Source organism: Pan paniscus, chromosome 10, assembly GCF_029289425.2.
Source record: "Pan paniscus chromosome 10, NHGRI_mPanPan1-v2.0_pri, whole genome shotgun sequence".
Classification (NCBI taxonomy): domain Eukaryota; kingdom Metazoa; phylum Chordata; class Mammalia; order Primates; family Hominidae; genus Pan; species Pan paniscus.
The window spans coordinates 18,978,250-18,999,409 of record NC_073259.2 but is presented as its reverse complement, the minus strand read 5'-3'; the positions used below and the strand labels follow the sequence as shown (position 1 = coordinate 18,999,409).

Sequence of the window (21,160 nt, the reverse complement as noted above, 5' to 3'; positions counted from 1 at the left end):
CCATTAGGTTGCCTCTGGCTGAGTTATACTCTCAGTAGTTTATACTTTGCTCTCAGATATTCACCCTAACAGCACAACTACACAGAATTTGATCTCTTTGCCATGAGCATTCTGATGCCTATGTACCTCCCTAATGCACACACACAATCTTAACAAATAGATCCAAATTTCCTATGTCAATCATGTTATGGTAGATGAAAGTGTTCATTTAGAATGGGATAAAGAGACATATCATAATTTATGCAGCCAGTGTTTTCTCTTTGCTCTACCTGGCTTGTGGATCATGGATCCCTCAAGGTTTGACAGAAATATTCAGCCTTCATGTGAAGGCAGCATGTTCTTTGTGATGGAACAACCTAGTTATTGTCTTCATTTTCCCATTTTACCCTGTGGAATCCATGTGGCCTTCTAAGGTCCTGTTGATGGACTGGTACTAAGAGGATGGAGAAGCAGAAGCCAGTCCCCCTGAGAACAGACAGTCCTGTTGCTTAGATACATACATATTCGCACATGTGCCCACATCTCTTCTTGGAAACATCATGAGCAGAGGTGGAGAGGTCTGTTCTCAATGGGAGGAATAAGGATAAGAGAATTCCTTGAGAATCCCTATTCTCAAGGAATAGGGATAAATGCCTTCACGGATTCAATAATTTATCTGTTCTCTCTCTCCCAGGGTCAGGAACAAGAAAAATATCAAGGTTTCACATAGGCAGGAAGCAAGGAGGATAGTGAAGCATCCAGGTGGAACTCTTACTGAGAAAAACATGAAGTAGTAAAATCACCCTTTCTTTGATATAAATGCATTTGGAAGTCAATGAGGGCACTTACAGCTGTGTTTCCCTTCACTAACTTTTCATCTCTTGCATTCTTTACTTCTCTTTCTCAATTTATTCATCTTGAGGTATACTTATCCTGAGTTGACTCTGAGCAGCCCATCCTCAAAACACAAACAATGTTAGGATGAGAAGTTGAGTGAGCACAGAGCTCGAATACGTGCATGGTACTTAATGTTTCCAAACCCGAGCCCAATCAGTCTAGCACAGTCAATCCCACTGCATTTTAATGACTAGGATGGGGCCTGCTGTACATAGCTGGACATCTTGGATTACAGAAAAGAGGCTTTATGTGAAGGCAGCATTTTCTTTGTGGTAGAGCAACATAGTTATCCTGCTAACTGTCCTATTTGACCTGGTGGAATCCATAAGGTCCTGTTGATGGGTTGGTTCTAAGAGGATGGAGAAGCAGAAGTCATTCTACTGAGAACAGACAGTCCTGTTGCTTAGATACATACATATTCTTTATGACAGGATTCCTCCTGAGACTCTTGCACACCTTCAGTGATCAGCGCATTCACTTTGGTTATTTCTTGGTAACAGGCACGAGAAATGGGTCACATAGAAATCTGAAGAGTCATTTCTTGAGCATTTTTAGCTTATTCCCATGTAAAGAGGCACTGAGCTCCTGCAGTTCTAGCCTGCCTCTGCTCCCCTCCTTGGGGAATGGTGGAGTTTCTAGGATAACCAGCAACCCATTAGGCTCCACCACACTTAGCCTATGGTACATTCTGAGTAAATCACAGTAGTTGGTATGTGAATACAGGAGAATTTACCATAACCACTTCTCCAAATAACCTCCTTTGACTTGGAAATAAGATCATCTTTCCATTTTACAGATGAGAAGTCAAAGCACAAAATTGGATAATTAGCCAAAAGTAAGATTATACAGAAAATTCTTGACAGAACCAAAACTTGGCTGAACCAAAACTTGTCCAAATTTCTAACTCTCAGTCTAGCTCAGCGAGTAATGCTGCCTGAATTGTCTGCCCCCACTGTAGGTTTTCAGCATCTAGCAGTGGAGAAAAGTCACGAAATCTAGGCAGTTGATGTAGCCAAATCTTATCTATGAAATTTCCCTTTGTAGACACACACACACACTCCACATACATCTACAGAGACAAGTCAAAAAGAGCAAGAAGAAAGCAAAAATTTGAAAATCAGAAAGGTTAGAGAGGTTTCCACGGTGAAGAAAACTTGGTCAAATAAAAATGTTTTTGAATTCTATAGGGTAAGATATTGTGAATAATTTTTTATTATTAAAATTTTTTTTTAGGTAGCATGTAATCCACATAAATAAAAAGCTCAAGAATAAACTGGGACAGAGGATTTCTTCCAGAGTGCTACATGGCAAAAGAGCCTTCAGGAACGTGTGCAGGGGAGTCATGATACTCCGAAGGTGTCAGTAGTTTTGGTCAGCCCACAGTGAGCAGGGCAGCCTCAAGGGAGAGCCCCTTACATCCTTTTCTGGGCACCTCTGTCTAATTAAGTTCAAACATACAAGCCTGATTCTAGGATTAAGGCATAAGTTAGTTCTGAACAGAAAAATATAAGGCAGTTCACATACACAATGAATTCTTGAAGAAAGAACCTATAGCCCCCAGACCAATAATAAATAATTACTGCCTGCCAAAATCCTGAAGAAAGGGAAGCATGGGGGCTCCAAAATTAATAGTCTCCTGAGAATACTTATGAGACCTTGATTTTGTCACAAGGTTGCAATGGTGTATTATTTATTAAGCACCCGCAGATCAGAGAATCTTGCAACAACCTTCTCTTACAACCCACCTGTTCACTTATGAATGATATCAAGCTCAGGATATAATCCATCTTTCCAAAGATTTTAGTATCTTTAGTTTGGGCTGCAGAAGAAATTTTGGCTCACAGCATTATGCTTATACCAAAAACAGTGAAAGAGCTCTAGTGTCCTGCTTAATGTAGAGTAACTTTTTTTTTTTTTTATCAGTCCTTCCTAGCACTAGAGGGAAGATAGGAGAGGAGGTAGGAAGATGGAAAAGTCCTAAGATGAATGAGTGAGGAGTCTTCTATACCATCAACTTCAGAGTGTACTGATCCCCCGAGCCTGGTTCAGGAGGCTGGTTTCAGATGATCGGAGGAAACGGAGGAGGTAGCTTTTATTCCCATGCATGAAGATGGGGGGAGGAGGTGGGCACTAGACTAATTTTTTAAGCTAAAAAAAATCAAGCCTATTACAAATCTCATTTTTCCCTTGTCCTTTTGCCTCCCAATAATTCACATAAAATCGTGTTATCATAGTAAGCTAAGAGAGAGGGGCAATAGCTATTTCTACCTTGACTCCGTGGTGACTTCATCTTTTTCACGAGTGTCATTACAGATACCTGGATCATGATGATCCTGAAAAACGGGTCACAGGGCCAACAGCTGATGAGTATTTGGAGCATCTTATTCCCCCAAGATGACCACTCCCTGTCTTCTGCTACACGTATATTCATCAGGGGGAGGTGGGAAAATAGCAGGATTCTTGGGGACTCTGAGGGCATGAATGGAGAATTATTTGATTGAAACCACAGAGCTCTTGTACTTAGTATTAAATATTAAAATAGAAATGAAAAGTTCAGCTTTTCTGAGCTGTACCATAGTGGCCAATGGAGGAAGTCTTACAAAGAAAATCTATATCTGCACAAGACTGAAGCCACTAAACCGAGTATACACAACATAAAGATATCTTCCTATTTCAAGTATCCCTTAGGGGGCATGGGTGCTTAGCTATCCTATGAAAGACAGAGAAGATAAGCTCAATTTTAGAGCCCAGAGCTTGCTCCTGAACAGCAAGATCCACATGAACTTAAACTCTTTCCCACTGAGCCTAGGGGTGGAATGTAATTCCTCTGATGGTTTTGATTTATTTCCAAGCTAGACTTCTCTATTTGATCATTGGCACCTTGGCAGCTCACACATCTCCGTGGTCTCTTCTGTAGCTTTCAGAAAAAAAAAAAAAATATATATATATATATATATATACACACACACACACACACATACATACATACATATACATAACCCTGTTTGGGTAAGGCCTATTGACAGAAGCCAGATATCTGGGTGGAAGTTAGAAGATGGGCAAGGAATTCTTATCTCAGAGTTTCAACACTGCGACAATGTGGAGAGAAGTCTCCTGGGAAAATGCAGATGCCCAATAACTTCCAAACGAATCAGGGAAGTTGGAGTATTTTTGAGATTTACAGTGTCTTTACTTCAGTAAAACAAGCCATAGCAACATTATGCTCTGCAGAGTCTTCTGTTCACCTTTGGATGGACAAGAGCTGCTTCTCCTAGGGAGACAAATAAGACCAAGAACAAAACTCCCATCTCCTAGGCCAATTATTGTTTTCTCCTTTCCTTTCTTTTTTATTCTCTTTGTTACATAATGGTGAAATCTACCTGGCCATTGCCAGTCAAACATTCTAATTGCTAAATATCATATAGAAATTCATGAAAAAAGAGTAGAATCAGCAGATTTCATTTAATCCCAAGGGTCTTTGCAGTTTTCATCCTCTCCCTCAAAGTTATCTCTTCTTTGAGACACATGATCACCCCTTTCCTCTTCTGGGTGGCCATGATTCCAAAATGAATTTCAGTGGTTGGTGCTTCACAAAAGGAAAGACAGCTATAATATAAAATAGACCAAAATACTTATATTTTTAGCCACTGCAAAGTGGGTTTTATCTTTGAGAACCTTCCAAGCTCCTTACTTGGAAACCCTTCCTCACCTCCCAGCCTCCTGGCAGCTCTCCTGGTTCCCCTTCATGTTTTTGGCTCCCCTCCCCGACTTTCCTTTCCTATGAAAATGGGATATATCCCTTAAACTGTATTCTTATCTAAACTATCAGACTGTTAAAAGAAACCCTTGACAGTAATTTTTCATGGTTTTCTCATCATTCTTTAACTTAGGAAGTTGGAGAAAGAATGACAAGCAGGCAAATGAGGTCTTGTTCTGAGTGCTTCAACTCAAGATCAAGTGCTGGGATAGTGAGTGCCTCTTAGTGGAGAGGGATGTGCTCTGGAATATTAAGCCACCTCTGAGCATGTGTCCTGGTGCTTTGGTCGAGATGCCTGTTGTGTATGTGGAGGTATTTTGTGGCTTTTCTTGTTCTCTCTTTTTAAATTTATTTCAAGGCACAAGCCCTTTGTGATGGAGGATGTCTAGCTTGAACATGCTGGTAATGTGACACTATCCTCAGCTCCCCTTGGCCCTGGGTTCATAGGAGGCAAGTGTTTCTAAATTTCTCACCCAGTGAGTTGTTGCATGTTATTTTTAACCATTAATATTGTGTGTCTATTGGAATGAGAAACAGAAGGTTGAATGGGAAATAGATTCAGTGACAAGCACACAAAAAGCTTGGTTCTGAAAAATGTTCTTCACTGAGTTGAAAAAAAAATAATCTAGAAACAAAGAAGAGGGAAATTGGGGTAGAATGGTTTGGTGGTGAAGAGACGATGACACCCACATCCAGATGCTCTGGTGTATTCCCTCAGAGATTTGTCATTCCCTGTGAGCTCTGGCAGAAGGAGAGGCTGTGCTGCCATTGATGGCTCAGAAATGGTGACAGGCTGGCTTTAGAAAGAGATGTAGGCTTTCTTCCAGACAGACATTGATAAGCATTGTAGCTCGCTTCTTCAAAACCTTGTCTACAAACCTTTAGGGCAGCCCCTCTCCAATGATTTCCATTCTCCAGTCAAGAAGATTCTGAGTGGAAGAGCCTTGTGTGCATTGTGATTACATTGACTTAAATTGGGAAGCCAAGGGGCACTGAGAACTGAATATATCAGGGGAATGGAGTCAGCTGAACCTTTTTTTTTCAATATTGGAATGATTTTGGATCACAAAGTTAGGTCACCTCTGAGAGAGAAAATCTGTTAAATAAAATTATATCTTCCCATCTCCAGTGAAATCACTAGGTTGTTAATGTGATTACTGTTTACTTCAGGAAGAAAATTGCTAGATTCGATTACAAATAGGCATTTTACAGATTGATTTAATCCTGAGTCTTACACATATTAACATGGAATTTACTGACTCAGACATGATCTTCTAAGCTATAAAATATTACTGGCGGGTAGTAGATCATATGTTCTAAGCAAACCAGGAAAGCTAAAACGTTAAGTAATCCTCCCAAATATTCAGCGTCTGTGTATTTCACTATAGCTGAAGGGGATTTGGGAGTTAGGCCGCAGGGGAGAGGAGGGACAAAGTGCCATAGATTGATGAAACTCAGAGTAACTTTTTTCTTACCTATTAAAAATAATAATTAACCCAAGGACAATTCTCAAACCAGAAAAATCATGAAAAGTGAGCTCTGCACTTGCCATTGGTTAAAATTTATAAACACTTAGAATAAATATCCAGGTTTTGGGGGAGAAGTTGTTTCTTTGCTTGCATTGTTTTGTTTACTGGAGCTCTTATTTTGGGGATATTTGGTCTGTGGCTTCAGAGCATGTTTTGGATAAATGACTTATCCATGTTGATATTTATTGAGTGGAAACCCATGCCAGGCTGTTCTAGGTGCTGGAATATAAGAACGAACCACACAAAGTCCATACCCTCTTGAAGTTTGTATGTTGATGAGAAGAAATGGACAAAAAAGCAAATCAATAGATCTCATGTCAGATAGTGCAAAGTGTCATGCAGAAAAATGAGGCAGATTAAGGGGGATAGATGATAGGATGGGTGTGGGGTTGCTACTTTCGAGTAAGCAAAGATGACATTTAAGTAAAGGTTTAGAGGAAATGAGGGAGTGAGACTTGGGGCTTTCTACGCAAAGGCAAAGAGAAAGCAATTGCAAAGGCCCTGCTGTCAAACCAAATGCTTGGCAAACTTGAGGAAGAGCCGAGAGGCCAATGAGGCAGAAGGAGAGTATGAGAGGTGAGGTCAGAGAGGGGGCAATAATGCAAGTCAGGTAGGGCCTTGTAGGACACTGTCAGGATTTGGCTTTTACCAAGAGCAAGATGAGAAGTTGCTAGAAGGTTCTGAGCATAGAGTGATATGCTCTGACTTCAGTTGAAGAGGAAGCTTTGGGACTGCTGTGTTGAGAGTATACTGTGAGAGGGCAGACAATGGAAGTGGCTGAAAGACCGGTTAGGAAGCTCTTGCAATAATCCTGGTAAGAGATCATAGTTGCTTGGGCCATGATGTTAGCAGGGGAGGTGATAAGAAGCAGTTGGATTCCAGAAATGTTTTAAAGAATCGATATCACACAGTTTGCTGATGAATTAGACATTGAATAAGAGAAAGAAAAATCTTAAGAATAACCTTAGAATGTTTGGCCTGAGCTATTGAAAGTTTGGAGTTGCCATCAGTGTAAGACAGGAATCCTGCAGGTGAGGCTGACTGGGAAGGAAAGCCTTATAGTTTAAGGTGTCTACAGATGTTGCAAGTAGAAATGATGATTAGGCAATTAGATATATGGACCTGGAGTTCAGGGAAAATGTATAGCCTGAAGATACATATTTAAAATTTGTATGCGTTTGGTTGGTATTTGAAGCCATGATACTGGAACTAGAGAATGAGTAGCGACAGAAGAGAATTCTCTAGACTGAGGCCCAGGGTGGAGGATTGTTCAAAGCTCCAGGAGATGAGAAGGGACCAGCAATGGGAGGAGTGGTTAATGGGTAAAGCAAGTACTATTATTGAGTAGGATAAGACTATCTGGAAACATGGAGGTCATCCCATTGATGACCTGGAAGAGAGCTGTTTCAGTGGACTGGTGGGGGCAAAAGCATGATGGGATGGATTCAAGAAAGAGGGGAAGGAGAGGAGGTAGAGACAACAGGAATAGGCAATGCTTTAGGAGTTTGGCTGTAAAGAGGACATGGAAATAGCAGATCATAGAGAATGTGACGCCCAGGGAGGGACTTCTTTTTTTAAGATGGGAAAAATAACAGCCCATTTTATGTTGACAAGACTAATCCAGGAGAAAGGAAAAATTGATGATGCCTAGGGAGAGAGGACAATTGCTGGAGTAATGTCTTTGATGAAGTGAGAGGGCATGGGATTCAATACATACATAGAGGGACTGGCTTCAGGGGACTAACCAGGTTTGTTTGTATTAATAGCAGGGAGATAGTGCATTTGGGCACAGATGCAAGTGGGCTGGTAAATGGGATAATGGGAGTATGCTTTTTCTGATTGATTTTTAGTAAACTATGAAAGGAGTTCATCAGTTAAGAGTGAGTATAGGGGAAGAGTATTGGAGGTTTTGGAAGGAAGAAAGCATGAATGAGTCATATAGCCATCCGGCAGGAAGAGTGAGAACAAAAATGTCGGAGACACCAAAAATATAGGAGACATGCTAGGGGGCACAAAGGAATTATTTGAGTTCTTATGATCATGAGTTTAAAGAAATTTGTTTTCTTCAGTCACCTTCAGCTGCTTAAACAGGGTGGCAAGTCAGATTGGAACAGGGTTGGGGTATAACCAGGTGAATATAATGAAAGCAAGAGATGTGGAGTCAAGGGCAACTGCAGTGCGTTAACTATAATGTTTGGTCATGGAATCTAAGCTGGGTGTAGAGGAAAGTGAGGATTTTTAGGGAAGGAGGAACAATGAAGCATATTAGAGGCAGAGGATTGAGATTCAAGGTGGGATCACTCAATTAGTGAGTCAGAAGCAATAACCTAGAAATTAGGAGGTGGGTTGGAGAGGTGGATGCTTGAGGTTATGGAGGGCTTGCAGTTATTGGTGGTTTGGGGGTCTGTTGTTGGGGTGGTGGGCTGAGATAAGATAGAGGAAAAGGTTATAGAAGGAGCAGGGGTCAAGGAACTGAGAGGCCAAGATATGGGAATTATATAGATATTGAAGTCAACAAAATGTTGACTTCCATATGATAGGAATATAAATTATGACAGGAATGAGGGAGAGTGATTCGAGAACATTTCAATCATTGCATCAAGTAAGGGGTGCAGCTAGCCTAGTCTGATATGCATCAAAGCTGGATTTTATTGTTGTTGCATGGTATTTTTTTAAAAAAGGAGGGAGGATGGTCTGGAATGGCAATGAGGGGCAAGAAGGGCATCTCCACCTCCAGGCCCCAGGGCATGAGGAAGGTGCAAGTGGAAATGCTCACCACCTGGGAGTGATTCAGGGTCCTCAAAGAGGAGCCAGGTTTCTGTAAGAGCAAGAGGAAAGGAATTGCCAGGGTTGTGGCTGGTGATGAACCACTGATTCTTAGGCAGGATTTGGGAGTTGGTAAAGGAAGGGAAATGAGCTGAGATGGGAGATGTGCATGGGTATCTGGGGATGAAAGTCCAAGTGATAAGAGGGACTGGGGGTCTTGGGCTTCTCGTGGTGATTGCCCTAAGCGAGGCTGTGGGCATTTGGGGTTGGCCCTAATGGTCTCTATGTCAGATTGAGGTGGTGATGCTGCAAGTGCCCGGGGCAGGGACTTGATGGCAGCACATGGAACTCTGGTACCTCTTCCTCAGTCCTGATATTTGCTTTTTTAACTTCTACTAAAAACCCCACTGCTAATTGTGATAGGCCACAACATGTTTTTATAGATGTCAACAAATGTTATCCTGGATTGAGACCACATTTTGACTATTTATCCTGGAAAGTACACATTTTCACAGGAAATCTTGTCCTTTCTAAAGTTCCCAACTAAGCTAGTCTCGTTGTGGGCGGGGGGGGGGGGTCATAATTATTTGTTCTTACTTACCTTACCCCTTGTTCATCTTTAAGAAAAAAATCAAATAAAAAGGATTGGAAAGCAACTTTGCTTCTGCCCAATTCTGCTAAATGAAAGTTTTCTCTGACAGATCATTTTGATTTTGTATTTTCTTCTGTGACAGAAACAGTGGGACAGGAGCATGGAAATGAATGAAAGTCTTTAAAAGCCTTGAGAGAGAGTTTTCAAGGATCAGGAGAGGGCTTAGAAAGAAAAGGACTCTGAGTGGGGCTGCATGAAAAGGGGATAAGTGAGGACTCTTGGGGAGGGTCTGAAAAAAACAAGTAGTTTGGCAAGGAGAGCAGAAAAATAAAATTCCACTGTGTAGGCATTTGGGGATTTAGCAAGATCAACCTAGAGTCTGCCCCCAGAGACACTGCACATTATTTCTGACACAGAGGATGCACTAATTCTATTTCCTGTGCCACCTGAAAAAAAATCATAATTTGAGAAGAGAAACTGTTAGGCCATTTCTAGTGAACTATTTTTCCAAACCCTCACGGAACCCTGAACAGGGTGTGAATGAGATCACAACTACTGCTGCTGCTGGTTCAGCCTCTCTGTCCACTAATAAAGGCAAACCCTTCAGCATGGTCATATCCTGCCAGCCATTTTCCCCCAAAAGATTAAATTTTGTTCATCTTGGTTCATCTAACGCCACATCTTGAGTTCTTAAGGTATCACAGCCAACTCAGTCATACCTTACTTTATGCACTGAGTATGCATTGAACTCTATTTAGGAAGGAAGAGGGAAGCAAAGGAAGCCAAGGATGGTTTTGTCATGACCTCTCTTTGCTTTCTGACCTCCCGGAATCCACTCTTTGGAAGATGCGCAGAAAACAATGTGACTTCCATTTACCCTGCCTCAGATCTCCCCTCCTTCAGGCTGGCTCCCACCCCTGGTTAATGGGGTAAATTGGGTATGCCTATTTGTTAAAGGAATTTGTGGGAAGTGAGGGGCAAAATTGTTGGAGCAGAGGGAATAGATTTATCGGAGCTTTGTTACCCAGTGACTATCCCAGCATTAATACTTCAGAGTAGTCCTGACGCTTGTGGAAACATTTCAAGGGAGCTAGAGGCAATGTTACAGTGGAGATCAGAGAAGGGATGGGGCAGTGAGCTCTTGTCCCTAGGGGAAATCTCTTTTCCTCCATGTGACAGGAGCCAGTGCTCCAACAGCATCAGAATTACACTTAGCCACAATGACTGATGCATGTGTGTGCCTGTGCACATGTGTGTGAGCATGCGTGTGAGTGCACGTGTGTAAGGGGGTGATGATGGAAACATGATATGCATCCACTGTGGGGTTGCGTTGCAAATTCACAGCTGCACCCCTCCCAAAGTCACATGGCAGAGGGGAAATTGTCATAGCTTTCCCTCGTGATGTCCTCTCCAGGGAGCACCGACGACTCAGGCTTGCCTCAGCTCTGCGAGGCCCAGACTCCACACTCCTCCCTGGGGCCAGCTCTCCTTCCTCTTGACTCTCAGATCCCCAGCCCATCCACCTCCAAGTTCTTTTTTTGTTTATTTGTTTTGCTTCTGTTTTCTGTAAATATCTATTTCTTATTTTGGACATGCAGGGATCAATTGAGATTCTGGAGTGGGGGGAGGGGCGGATGACTGGGTCTTTTTATTTTTTCCTTTCTCTCTTGGATTTTGGTGTTTGAACTTGAAAAAAATAATTACAAGTATATATATAAGCAAATGACTTACCTTTAAACAAAAGAAATAAGTTGATTTCATTCTTTTGATTTATCTTGTTTCTCATTGGGGTCGGGTGGGGGTGGGGGGTCTTTTGGGTGGAGGGCTTTTTTGTGAGCTGTATAGATTTCCAGTTTGGACTTGTTCAAATGATGCAGGAACAAAAATTAAAACGAATTAAAAAAAAGACAACATAAAAAAACAAGAAAAACTTTGTGATGTATAAAATCTGTAAATAGTCAAAGATTCTTTCTCTTTTCTAATGGCAAATTATTTCTGTCACTTTATATTCAAAAAATAAAGAAACCTACCACAAATTATCAGGGTTAAAAAAAAATCCAGAATCAGAGTTTTTTTCTTGGTCTTTGTGCTTTCTTTACTGTGATTCCAAAAAGATTGTTAAAAGTACTGTTTGGGAAATACCCCTTGCCCAGTTGGTTTCCAATTGTTGGTAGGAGTCTTGGACTGGCGAATCTACTTGGGTTAGGATCTGTTTCTACTATAGCTGGTGCTGGAGCCCTTGGTTACACTCATCTCCCCCTCATGTATTATTCTGAAACAAATCCCATAATTATATGATTTCATCTGTAAACATTACAGTATATATCTCTTTTACTAAGGACTCTTTTTTAGTTTAACAATGCCATTGTGACATCATAAGGTAGCCATAATTCCTTGATAAGAAATATCCAGTGTTCACTAATTGTCTCAAATGTAATACTGTTTTATGGGGTGGTCGTGGGTTTATTTTTTTTTTCCCATAAGTCATAAGGTCCATACAATTAGTTGCTATTTCTCAAATGTATTTTAAATCTAAAGATTTGCTTTCTAACTTTTTCTTGACATATACTTGTTAAAGGAATAGAGCACTTTATCCTTTAGAGGTTCCCACAGTTGGGTTTTGCTGGTTCTTCCCAATATTAATGAAGACAATGTAAATTGGTAATTGTTTTACTCTTTAATGCATACTTCCATTGCTTGGAGGTGTCAGAAAAGCAAACCAGCCCTTGTTTTGCTGATTTTTTCCCACCCCACTCCCAGTCCCAGTCCTGTTACTGGCTTTATATATGGATTCTAAATGATCTCTCTTTCTATACCTTGATTGCTAAATTATCGAAGTTAAATAATAGTATCTCCCCCTTAGCTATTTTGGTAAGAAAATAGCATAGACATATTTAGCTTTTCACATGCCAATCATGAGGCACATTTCAACATCACTTTATTAAAAGCCACATGCTCCTCCTATAGTCCTAGTACTGGAAAGGACCTTCTAGAGACCATTTAGAAGAACTCTGTCTCATGGCCAAGGAGCCTGGGTGAGCTCATGTATGGCAGCCCTGGCTAGAAGCCAGCAGGGCTAATCCCTAGTTCCAGGAATCTCCCAGGATGATGTATTGTTATCTCTTTGAAGTTACTGTCTCAGAGAGATTATCTGTGAGGGTCTCTCTTGTACTTTCCTTTGTACTGAACAAAAATTCTTTTTTCTCCCTGAACATTCCAGAAAGTAGCAAGCTCTAACATAAAGCCAGATTCTTCCCAGATATAGTGATTCTCTTTACTTCTGGAGATACTTCCTTAAACCCCAAATTTTTTTTGGACAACAGAACTGCTTTAACAATAATCTGAAAATTATACAGTAAGTTTGATTTGAAAATCTGAGATTTGTTTTAAAAAAAAGTTAGGGGAAGACAAGACTTGAAATCTTGGCTCTGATTTTTCTCTTGTTTTTGTTTTTTTGTTTGTTTTGCTTTGTTTTGTTTTGTTTTAAGAGGGTCTTGCTCTGTCATCCAGGCTGGAGTGGAGAGGTATGATTACGGCTCACTGCAGCCTTGACCTCCCAGGCTGAAGTGATTCTCCCACCTCCGCCTCCTGTGTAGCTGGGTACTACTGGTGCATACTACCACACTGGGCTGATTTTGTATTTTTTGTAGAGACAGGGTTTCACCATGTTGCCCAGGCTGATTCTGAACTCCTGGGTTCAAGTGATCTGCCTGCCTCAGCTTCCTATGATGCTAGGATTACAGGTGTGAGCCACTGTGCCCATCTTGGCTCTAGTTTTAAATAAGGAAGCTTGAGAGTATTTATCTGGATTCTGGTGGGAACCTCCAGTAGGATATTATGAAAGCTTTGATCATGATCACAACACCTTCAATAAAACAAAGACTCCAATGACAAGGGTGAGTGCCAGAACTTCCTGAGACTATGCCAAGTGTCTATTCTTTATACAGCCTGCCTCACCCACACCTGGAATCTCTTAAATGGATTAGCTCAGAGCACCTGTGTCCTACATGCCCTTGTGCCACCCTGAAGTCCACTGCAAGGGACTATCAGTAAGACCAGTCTAATGAAAGGCTGAGGGAGCACCCGGTTGTGTCCCCATCAGCCAACTGTTCCGGAAAGATGAGCCTCCTTGGCTGTCCCAGTATTGACACTCTTCCCCTGCATACATGACTAGGAAGGTAGAACCTACCCTGAACACTTGATTTGAATATTTCTATTCCCCTATTCTTTTACAAATGCAAACTAATTCATTCAAAAATATAAATGATCCTCTGAAAGAAATTTCTTGTGGAATTCTGGAATGACCAAGAAGATGGGAGGAGACCACCAGAAAAGTGGTTCTGAGAGTCTGCAGGGCCTGTCAAAAAAATTATGCCAAAGCTATCATTTGTGGCCTGCATCAAATCATCTAGACTTCCATTTTCTTATCTTGAAACCCAGATGTTGGTCTAACTGCCCTCCCCGTCAAAGGTTACCTGGAGCAGTAGTTCTCAGTTTTACATAGTGGAGTCATCTGAGTATTTCTGAAATGCTGATGCCTGAGTCTCATCCCCTAGAGAGTCTCATTCAATTGTCCTGGGTGGCTGGAGGGGTTAGGGGTTGAAAACTTGCCCAGGTGATTTTAATATACAGCCAGAATGTGAACCACTATGTATGTGCATCTGGGGAAAGCGGGCCTCCTGTTTACTTCTAATTCCATTATATGTGGCAGCTGTTTGTTGTCACTCTCCTCTCACCATGGACAACTACTCACAGCACAGACAGTCACCCTTTGGAACTCCAGGACCTCTTTCCTCTTCCATTTGAAGCTGAAGAATGGACATAACGGAGGCACCATTTTATGATTACAGCCTCGTTCTCTAATTCTGCCTATTCCCAGCATACATGGCTAGATATAGACATACTGCAAAGCTCCTCTATGTAAAGGAAATTCTACACATAAAATTTAAACTTGAAATCGACCTTAAATGTGACTATTCTCATGTTTATGGGAAGAAAATCAAAACTATAAACTTACTCCACAAGGTTGGTTCATTGGCCATAATTCCTGGACTTACTCCTCAATTTAAAATCTATGGTCTTCTAAAAAGGCACCTTTTTTTTTCAGCTCTCCATAGCCTGGGTCTTGATTCTCTAACCCCCTCAGTTAGGGAAACCTATCCACATTGATGTTCTTTGCCTGGAAATTAGTCCCTTCCCCTCTTCCAGGCAAACTCTAGGACACTGTAGTTCCCTCAAGCACATGCCCCATAGTCGGAATAATTGTCTGACATCACAGGGGGCTTCATCAGGACAACAAAAGGTGGGCTTTGCTCCTCCACATCTAATCTTCTTTTAGATGTGCCCACGAGAGCAGGGGGTATATTTTTTCCTGGTTGACCAGTGGACACCTCTGGTATTATTCCACAAATAAGGGATTCTAAATCAAAGGTCAAAAACTGGTGTCCTGAAGACTGATTCTGACCTCAAAATCAGTCAGGAAACTGGTTTTGTGGGACGGGCACTGCTTTTTGAATATTCAGATTTGAGTGCCTCCAGAGAGTATCTGCTCTCTAGTTTGGGGCAGCCCCTACCATTTCTTATGACCTGTCTCACCTCAGGAAGCAAGTGAGGCTGCAGTAACTTCCCCTTTCCCACCACTGGCCCTCAACACACCCACGTACACAGGTCCCTTCTCCTAGCTGCAGCAACAGACTCTTCAAAGCTGTATTTATACCAGAGAAATAGTATTTATTCTTTCAGAGAAAAGCAGTGCCAATTTTTTTGTTTTTCCTTCTGCTGTCAGTCTAGGTACTGACGTCCCTCAAATGAGTAATAAAACAGCCACCATGCGGGGGCTATTTTATTAGTCATTGATGGGACCTCAGTACCTCAGTACCATGGGGCTACTTACATGGTGTCTACACTGCTTAGCTATACACACTCTCGAAAGCTTTGAACGTCAAGATTGTTCTCTTTCTCTTTTGCCCTTTCTTGAAATTAATGTTTGTATAGATTTTTCTCTAATCCCACTGCACACAACAGTGTGATTATTTATCCTATCCAAGAAACCTCTCAGTTATCAGAGAAGAGGAAATTTTTTTCTTTCAAGTTACATCCAAAATAACTATCATTTAATGTGCACCTACCATATTCTAGTCCCTTTCATTCATTATCTCATGTGATCCTCTTAATACCTCATTTTACAAATGTTATTACAGTATTGAGGTTTGGAGAGATTTGTCAACTTGCTCAAAGTCATACAGCTATTAAGTGAAAGATCAGCAGTTCAAAACCAGTGATGCACATTTCCAAGCTCTTATCACTCAAACCACCTCACAGATCTACTGCAAAAAGTAAACTAGACAATGAACATGAAGCTATTCTGCAAACTGTAAAGTGCTGAGGATAAATGTAATGTGGTATCATTCTGTCTAGCAACACCTTGATCTTTGACTTGCCCCTTTCTGATGCTCAACAATTAGTCCCTTATACTTCCTTAGGCACCAATCTTGGCAGATCTTGTCCCTTTGTAACTCTTTGTGTTTGAGGGTTTTTGCTTTGTTCAGAGTATCACGTTGGGTAGCCATTCTGAGAAAGTCATGAAGAAATGGTCTTTGCAAGAGAGAATCACCACCACCACTGTCAACATAAACATTAACTATTGGATACTTAATAATGGCCAGCACTGCACTAAACATTTTACATATATTGTCACATGTGCTGTTTATAATAACGCTGGGGAAAATGTATTTCCCTCCCAACTCCTCATTTTACAAAGAAGGAAATCAAGGTGCAGTGATGTTACTTAGCCAGCTTGGAGTTCCACAGTGGAACAGATCTATCTTAACCCAGAATTTTTCTGTTATGGAGCCTTTGAAGGCCACAGTGCTCCTAAAAATGTCATTTCTGAGGCAGCTTTATTTCTTGTCAACGTCTAGTCCAGAGGTTTTCAACTCTGGCTGTATATTAGCGTTACCTAAGGAGATTTTGAAGTTGCAGATGCTAAATACTCAGTAATTTGTAAAAACTCTTTGGGGGGTGCTCAGCTGGAGCCAGGGCTAGAAACAAGTGGTCTCAGTTAATGCCAGAAAAAATTAATCAGGGCCAGGAGAAGGGAAAGAGGCTGGTGCAAATACCTACAGCCAGAGGGAATGCACAGAGGGTTCACAGTAAGAATATAGGAGACCCAGAAATATTATTTACCCAATATGTCCTTTGAGGTGTGTCAGTTACTAATCTGGGGCTTCCACATTCACCCGTGTCCTTCTTGCCTTACTTTGTGATCCTGGTGGTCTCTGTAAGCTACAGCTCTCCTTTGCCAGCCTCTCTATGCTAGGCTCTGCCAATAGAGGGCGCCAGAGGGAGACTGGGAGACTGGTGGATGAAAGGTTTTTTGTTTTGTTTTGTTCAGTTAGCAAGCCAACCCCACTGTGGGCATCTGGCTCCTGACGTCTCCCTAACTCTTGTGGGCAGTTCCCCCATCCCAGGATGGCTTTCTGCCCGTTTCTTTCTTGTGCAGCAGCCATGCCCTTGCCATGGTCTTACTCTTGAATCTCAGCCTTGCAGAGCTCCCCTCTCAGCAGAAAGTCCCTTCCTTGTTCACGTTCTCTCTATCCCAGAGTGGAAGTCATTCTCTGTAGTTGCTACTCACATTACAACTCAGGGTTCTCTTTCACCCTTTCACAAAACAATTATGCAGTTAACAATTCTTTAAGTTTTCCCTGTTCAAATTCTTGCTTTGGTCAGTTGCCTCAACTGGACTATGGCAGGTATATTGGAACACTCTCTTTATAACTCTGCTGTCAGATCACAAAGTGAGATGAAGGAAAAGTTTGCACAGGCTCCCCTCATGAAGCCTGGGAGAGCATGCCCCTTTAAGGAATGGGATCCGTTTCAATGATTCTGGTTAAGAAAAGGCTGCATGAGCTACTGGCGTATTTATTCTGTAACCAACCGCTAATGCCAGACTTTTCTTTGCTTTCATTGCTATATCACAATGGTAAAAGAATTCACTTAATTAATTTGCAGCTTGTACATAATGAGAAGAATATTTCCTGACAGCTTTATAGAGAGGATGATATTTACATAACATTAGTTACATAATATATAATTTATAATTTATTTTCTATATAACTCATTTAATAATAATATCACTTATATAAGTAGATGCTTGTATATCTATCTGCTTTATATTTATTCTGTTGGTTGTGGTGGCAGTGGAGGAGAAAAGGATATCTTCATTATTTTGTCTGTGTAGCTTTTTTCTTAGGATAAACCTACTGGCAGATTTTGATAAAGCTGTTCTGATCTAAGTTAACAACGATCACAAAGGTTATGTGGGGACTGTGGAGATGATTATGGCGCAGGACCTATGAGAAAATTCTAGGGGAAGAGCAGGTCTGCCACTGCTTCTACTCATTTGCATTCACTCATTCATCCGAATATTTATTGAGTGAGCATGCAATGTCTGCTACGTGCCAGGCATTGTTCTAGGAGTTAAAGATCTAGCAGCTTGCAAAAGAGACCAGCAGTCCTGCCCTCAGGAATATACATGCCAGTGCTTCCTTGGGCAAAGTCTTGGAAAGCCATATATGGCCCCGACAAACTTGGGTTTGTCCCAAGTGGGAGGCTACTTGTGCCCACTGCATTCGGTCTCGCAGAGCCTTAAGGATGTAGGTCTGATTACTCATCCTGGAAAGTGCTACCTGTGCATGTGGTGCCAGCTTCAGTGGAGGAGCCTTTGAGTCTGGGGTGGAAGCATGAAATCCTCTTTAGAGAAGGGGATACTCTTCCAGAAGACTCATTTTGAAAGAGTATCTTCACAGCAGATTAGGAAAGCCACACCTGAATTGAAGTGAAAAAGAGACACAGGCATATATAAAAGTATAGAAAATGCTAGACTTGGGGATGTGGGAGGGGAGAGATAGAAAAGGGCAGGTGACTCAGGAAGAGAAATCGCTTCTATACATTGGTCTTTTTGAGTCTCACCACAGCCTTGACAGGTAGGTAGGCAGGCAGCATTATCATCATGTTACAGATGAGGAAACTAGGGGAAGTGACTTTTCCAAGGCCACACAGTGAGAAGTGGACCCCAGGTTTCCCAAGTCCAGTGCGCTCTCCATTGTACCATGCAACTCTCATGATGATTGGCATGGATAATTGCAGAAATTTAGGAGAGGAAAAATGTAACATACGGTGATGAGAATGATGCTGCAGAAGCGAAGGTATAATGGAACCAAATATACAGACAGAAGCATACCCTTCCTCATAACTTTGATCTAGTCACTATTATAAAACCTTCACATGAAGAAAACAACTTGGCAGATCCTTTCTAAACATTTACCAGCAAGAAATGGATTGCATGAACCCACAAAACTTGCCCTGGCTGTCCTTACCTCACCATAACAGTGTCATGGTGCTGACATCTTATTGCACAGACATGCCTGAGGAAATACCAAAGTGAGAGCTGAATGTAGTCACGTTTCTGCTACTCTACAATTTGATCTCCCCACTCTGCTTGCACTGTGTCCCCCCCCCAGTCTCCCTATGAAATCAACAAGTACACAATTTTTCCTAGGGACAGGAAAATGTACCAGATTCTTGGCGAAGTCATTGCCTCCTGGTATTTCAGGCTCTAAATTATTTCTACGTCATCCTGTAGTGTCTGTAAGGTGGTCATCCCCTCTCTCCCACATCACTCCACAAGTCACTGCCATTTCTATTTAATCTGAAAAGAAAAAATGAGGGAGGGAGTCTCTAGGCTGCCATGTAGCCGCTAGAGGAATTCACGTCACCCTCCCCCAAACCAGCCTTGGCCACCAGGAAGCTCTCATGCCATATTGAATCCGAAGCGCGTGGACCCTTATTATCAGAAGATGAAGCTCCCAGATTCACCCAGCATCACTGATCTTGTGCCCTGCAGTGGGCCCTGAGCCATAGTGGCTTTTACCTTCAAGGGTGAACATCAGGGAAGTGGGATTCAAAGGAGAAATTGCAAAGCAATTGAGGGGAAAGGAAGGGCGAAGGCAACAACTCACTTGGGGAGAGAGGCCTTCTCAAGAGAGTTTGGAAAAAGGATTGAATGCTTCACTATATGATTTTGTGAGGACTGGCAGAAGGGAGGGTACAATGAAACCAAATATAGACACAGACATCCTTCCTTCCCTATGATTAAGTCACCCATCCCAGTAGCAAAACAAAACAAAAAAAACATAGAATGCCAAATCTTCCTCTCCTTTTCCACATGGAGGTGAATGTTAGACATGGGTCAGGTCTCTATTTTTAATTCAAAGCTTTGTCTTCCTACTTAGTTTTCTTATTTAACCTACTTCAGGCCTTAACTTCATCACCCTGGCATGAGAATCCCTAGGAAGGAAGACGACAGGATTCTCCAAATTGGCAGGATCAGACAGACACCATGACCTCAAAGGAATGCTTTCCAGGTTAGGCAGGCTGTCCCCCAGGCCTGCCTTCAAGGAGGCCCTCCCAGCTCTCCTGTCTAACTTCTCATGCTAAGAATGTTGGCTCAAAAACCAGAGGGGGTCACACCATGGGCCTGGAGGCTGTGTCAATGTGCTGATGCTTCCGGATAGATCACAGGCATCTCTTGTACCAGCTTCTCCCCCTGCAAAGCCTGGACCCAGGTTCTCCTTTAATCTACATGAACTCCTTTAGCCACTCTGCCCATCAGATTAGAGCCCTGCTTTTCAGGGAAAGGGGCACAAAATGCCTCCAGTCTTTCACCATCTCCATAGCAAAGAGCAAAAAGCTTTACTTCTTAGCATCTTGTGGGAAAGTAATAGGCACTGTACTCTTAGCTTCCATTTCACAGCAGCGACTGCATTCACATGGGGCCTGGGCTCTGCAGGCCACCTTCAACCCATTATAATTTCCTGTTCTTTTCCCAATTACCCCAAGTCAATAGGTCCAACGCAGACTCAAAGCTTAGCCTTTGCAATTTAGATGCCACAGGTAGCTTCGCGTTTGGATGGTAGAGAAAGGAAAAATAATAACCTTGCCTTACTCAGGCCCCTGCCATGTCCCAGTGTCCTGGAGCGGCGCAGCTGTGTCTCTTGGACCCAGTTAGTGGCCTTTGTCTCCTCTCACAAGTGCAACTTCTTGCCCGGTAGAGGCTGGCAAGAGTGAAACCATCTGCATAGAACAGAGCAGAGCTGCTGAGAGCCAACAGCGAGAAGGGAGGGGTGCACAAGAAACCAGAAGGGCAGCCGAGGAAGGCTCACAGGGAGAGGGTAATTCCATTAGATGGAATCTGGCCTGATCCAACATAACCCCACCTCCACCCCACCTTACCTTATGAATAGCTCGGCAGGACCTTAATTACACTCCTAACATAATAAGTACTTTATGTGGATGGACCAACTGTGTTTCCATCACAGTCCCTTTTAGGCCAGGAGTTCAATGTACATAACAAACTTTGTTTGCCATTAGACTTTTATGCTGCAGAGCAGGTTGGTGAATATCAACATTACCCAATTCCAACAGAAAGGAGAAACTGAGGAACCCATTGGTTCAGGCACTTGCCTAAGGTAAGTCAGAATTCGGAAGCACTATGAAGGTCTTTTGACGTCGAAATCGATGTTCTGTTGCCCAGCACATCACTGCACAGCCTGTTGTGTGTAGCTCTAAGTCTCAGGTGTT

The 21,160-nt window shown here is 42.1% G+C and overlaps 1 protein-coding gene and 1 long non-coding RNA gene across 3 annotated transcripts in view; one reads left to right on the top strand and one right to left on the bottom strand.

Annotated features, from left to right (window-relative positions):
• The window catches only part of GRIN2B (glutamate ionotropic receptor NMDA type subunit 2B), a 439,516-nt gene extending 432,905 nt beyond the window's left edge, over positions 1–6,611 (top strand). For both annotated transcript variants that reach the window (XM_034935408.4, XM_008969550.5), the window contains one exon: positions 1–6,611. This exon is cut by the window's left edge and continues 12,831 nt beyond it. The gene's annotated coding sequence lies outside the window, so the exon portion shown is untranslated.
• LOC134728469 (uncharacterized) overlaps positions 6,274–21,160 on the bottom strand; it is a 22,309-nt gene continuing 7,422 nt past the window's right edge. The window contains exon 2 of the long non-coding RNA XR_010108891.1: positions 6,274–21,160. This is a non-coding gene — a long non-coding RNA (uncharacterized LOC134728469).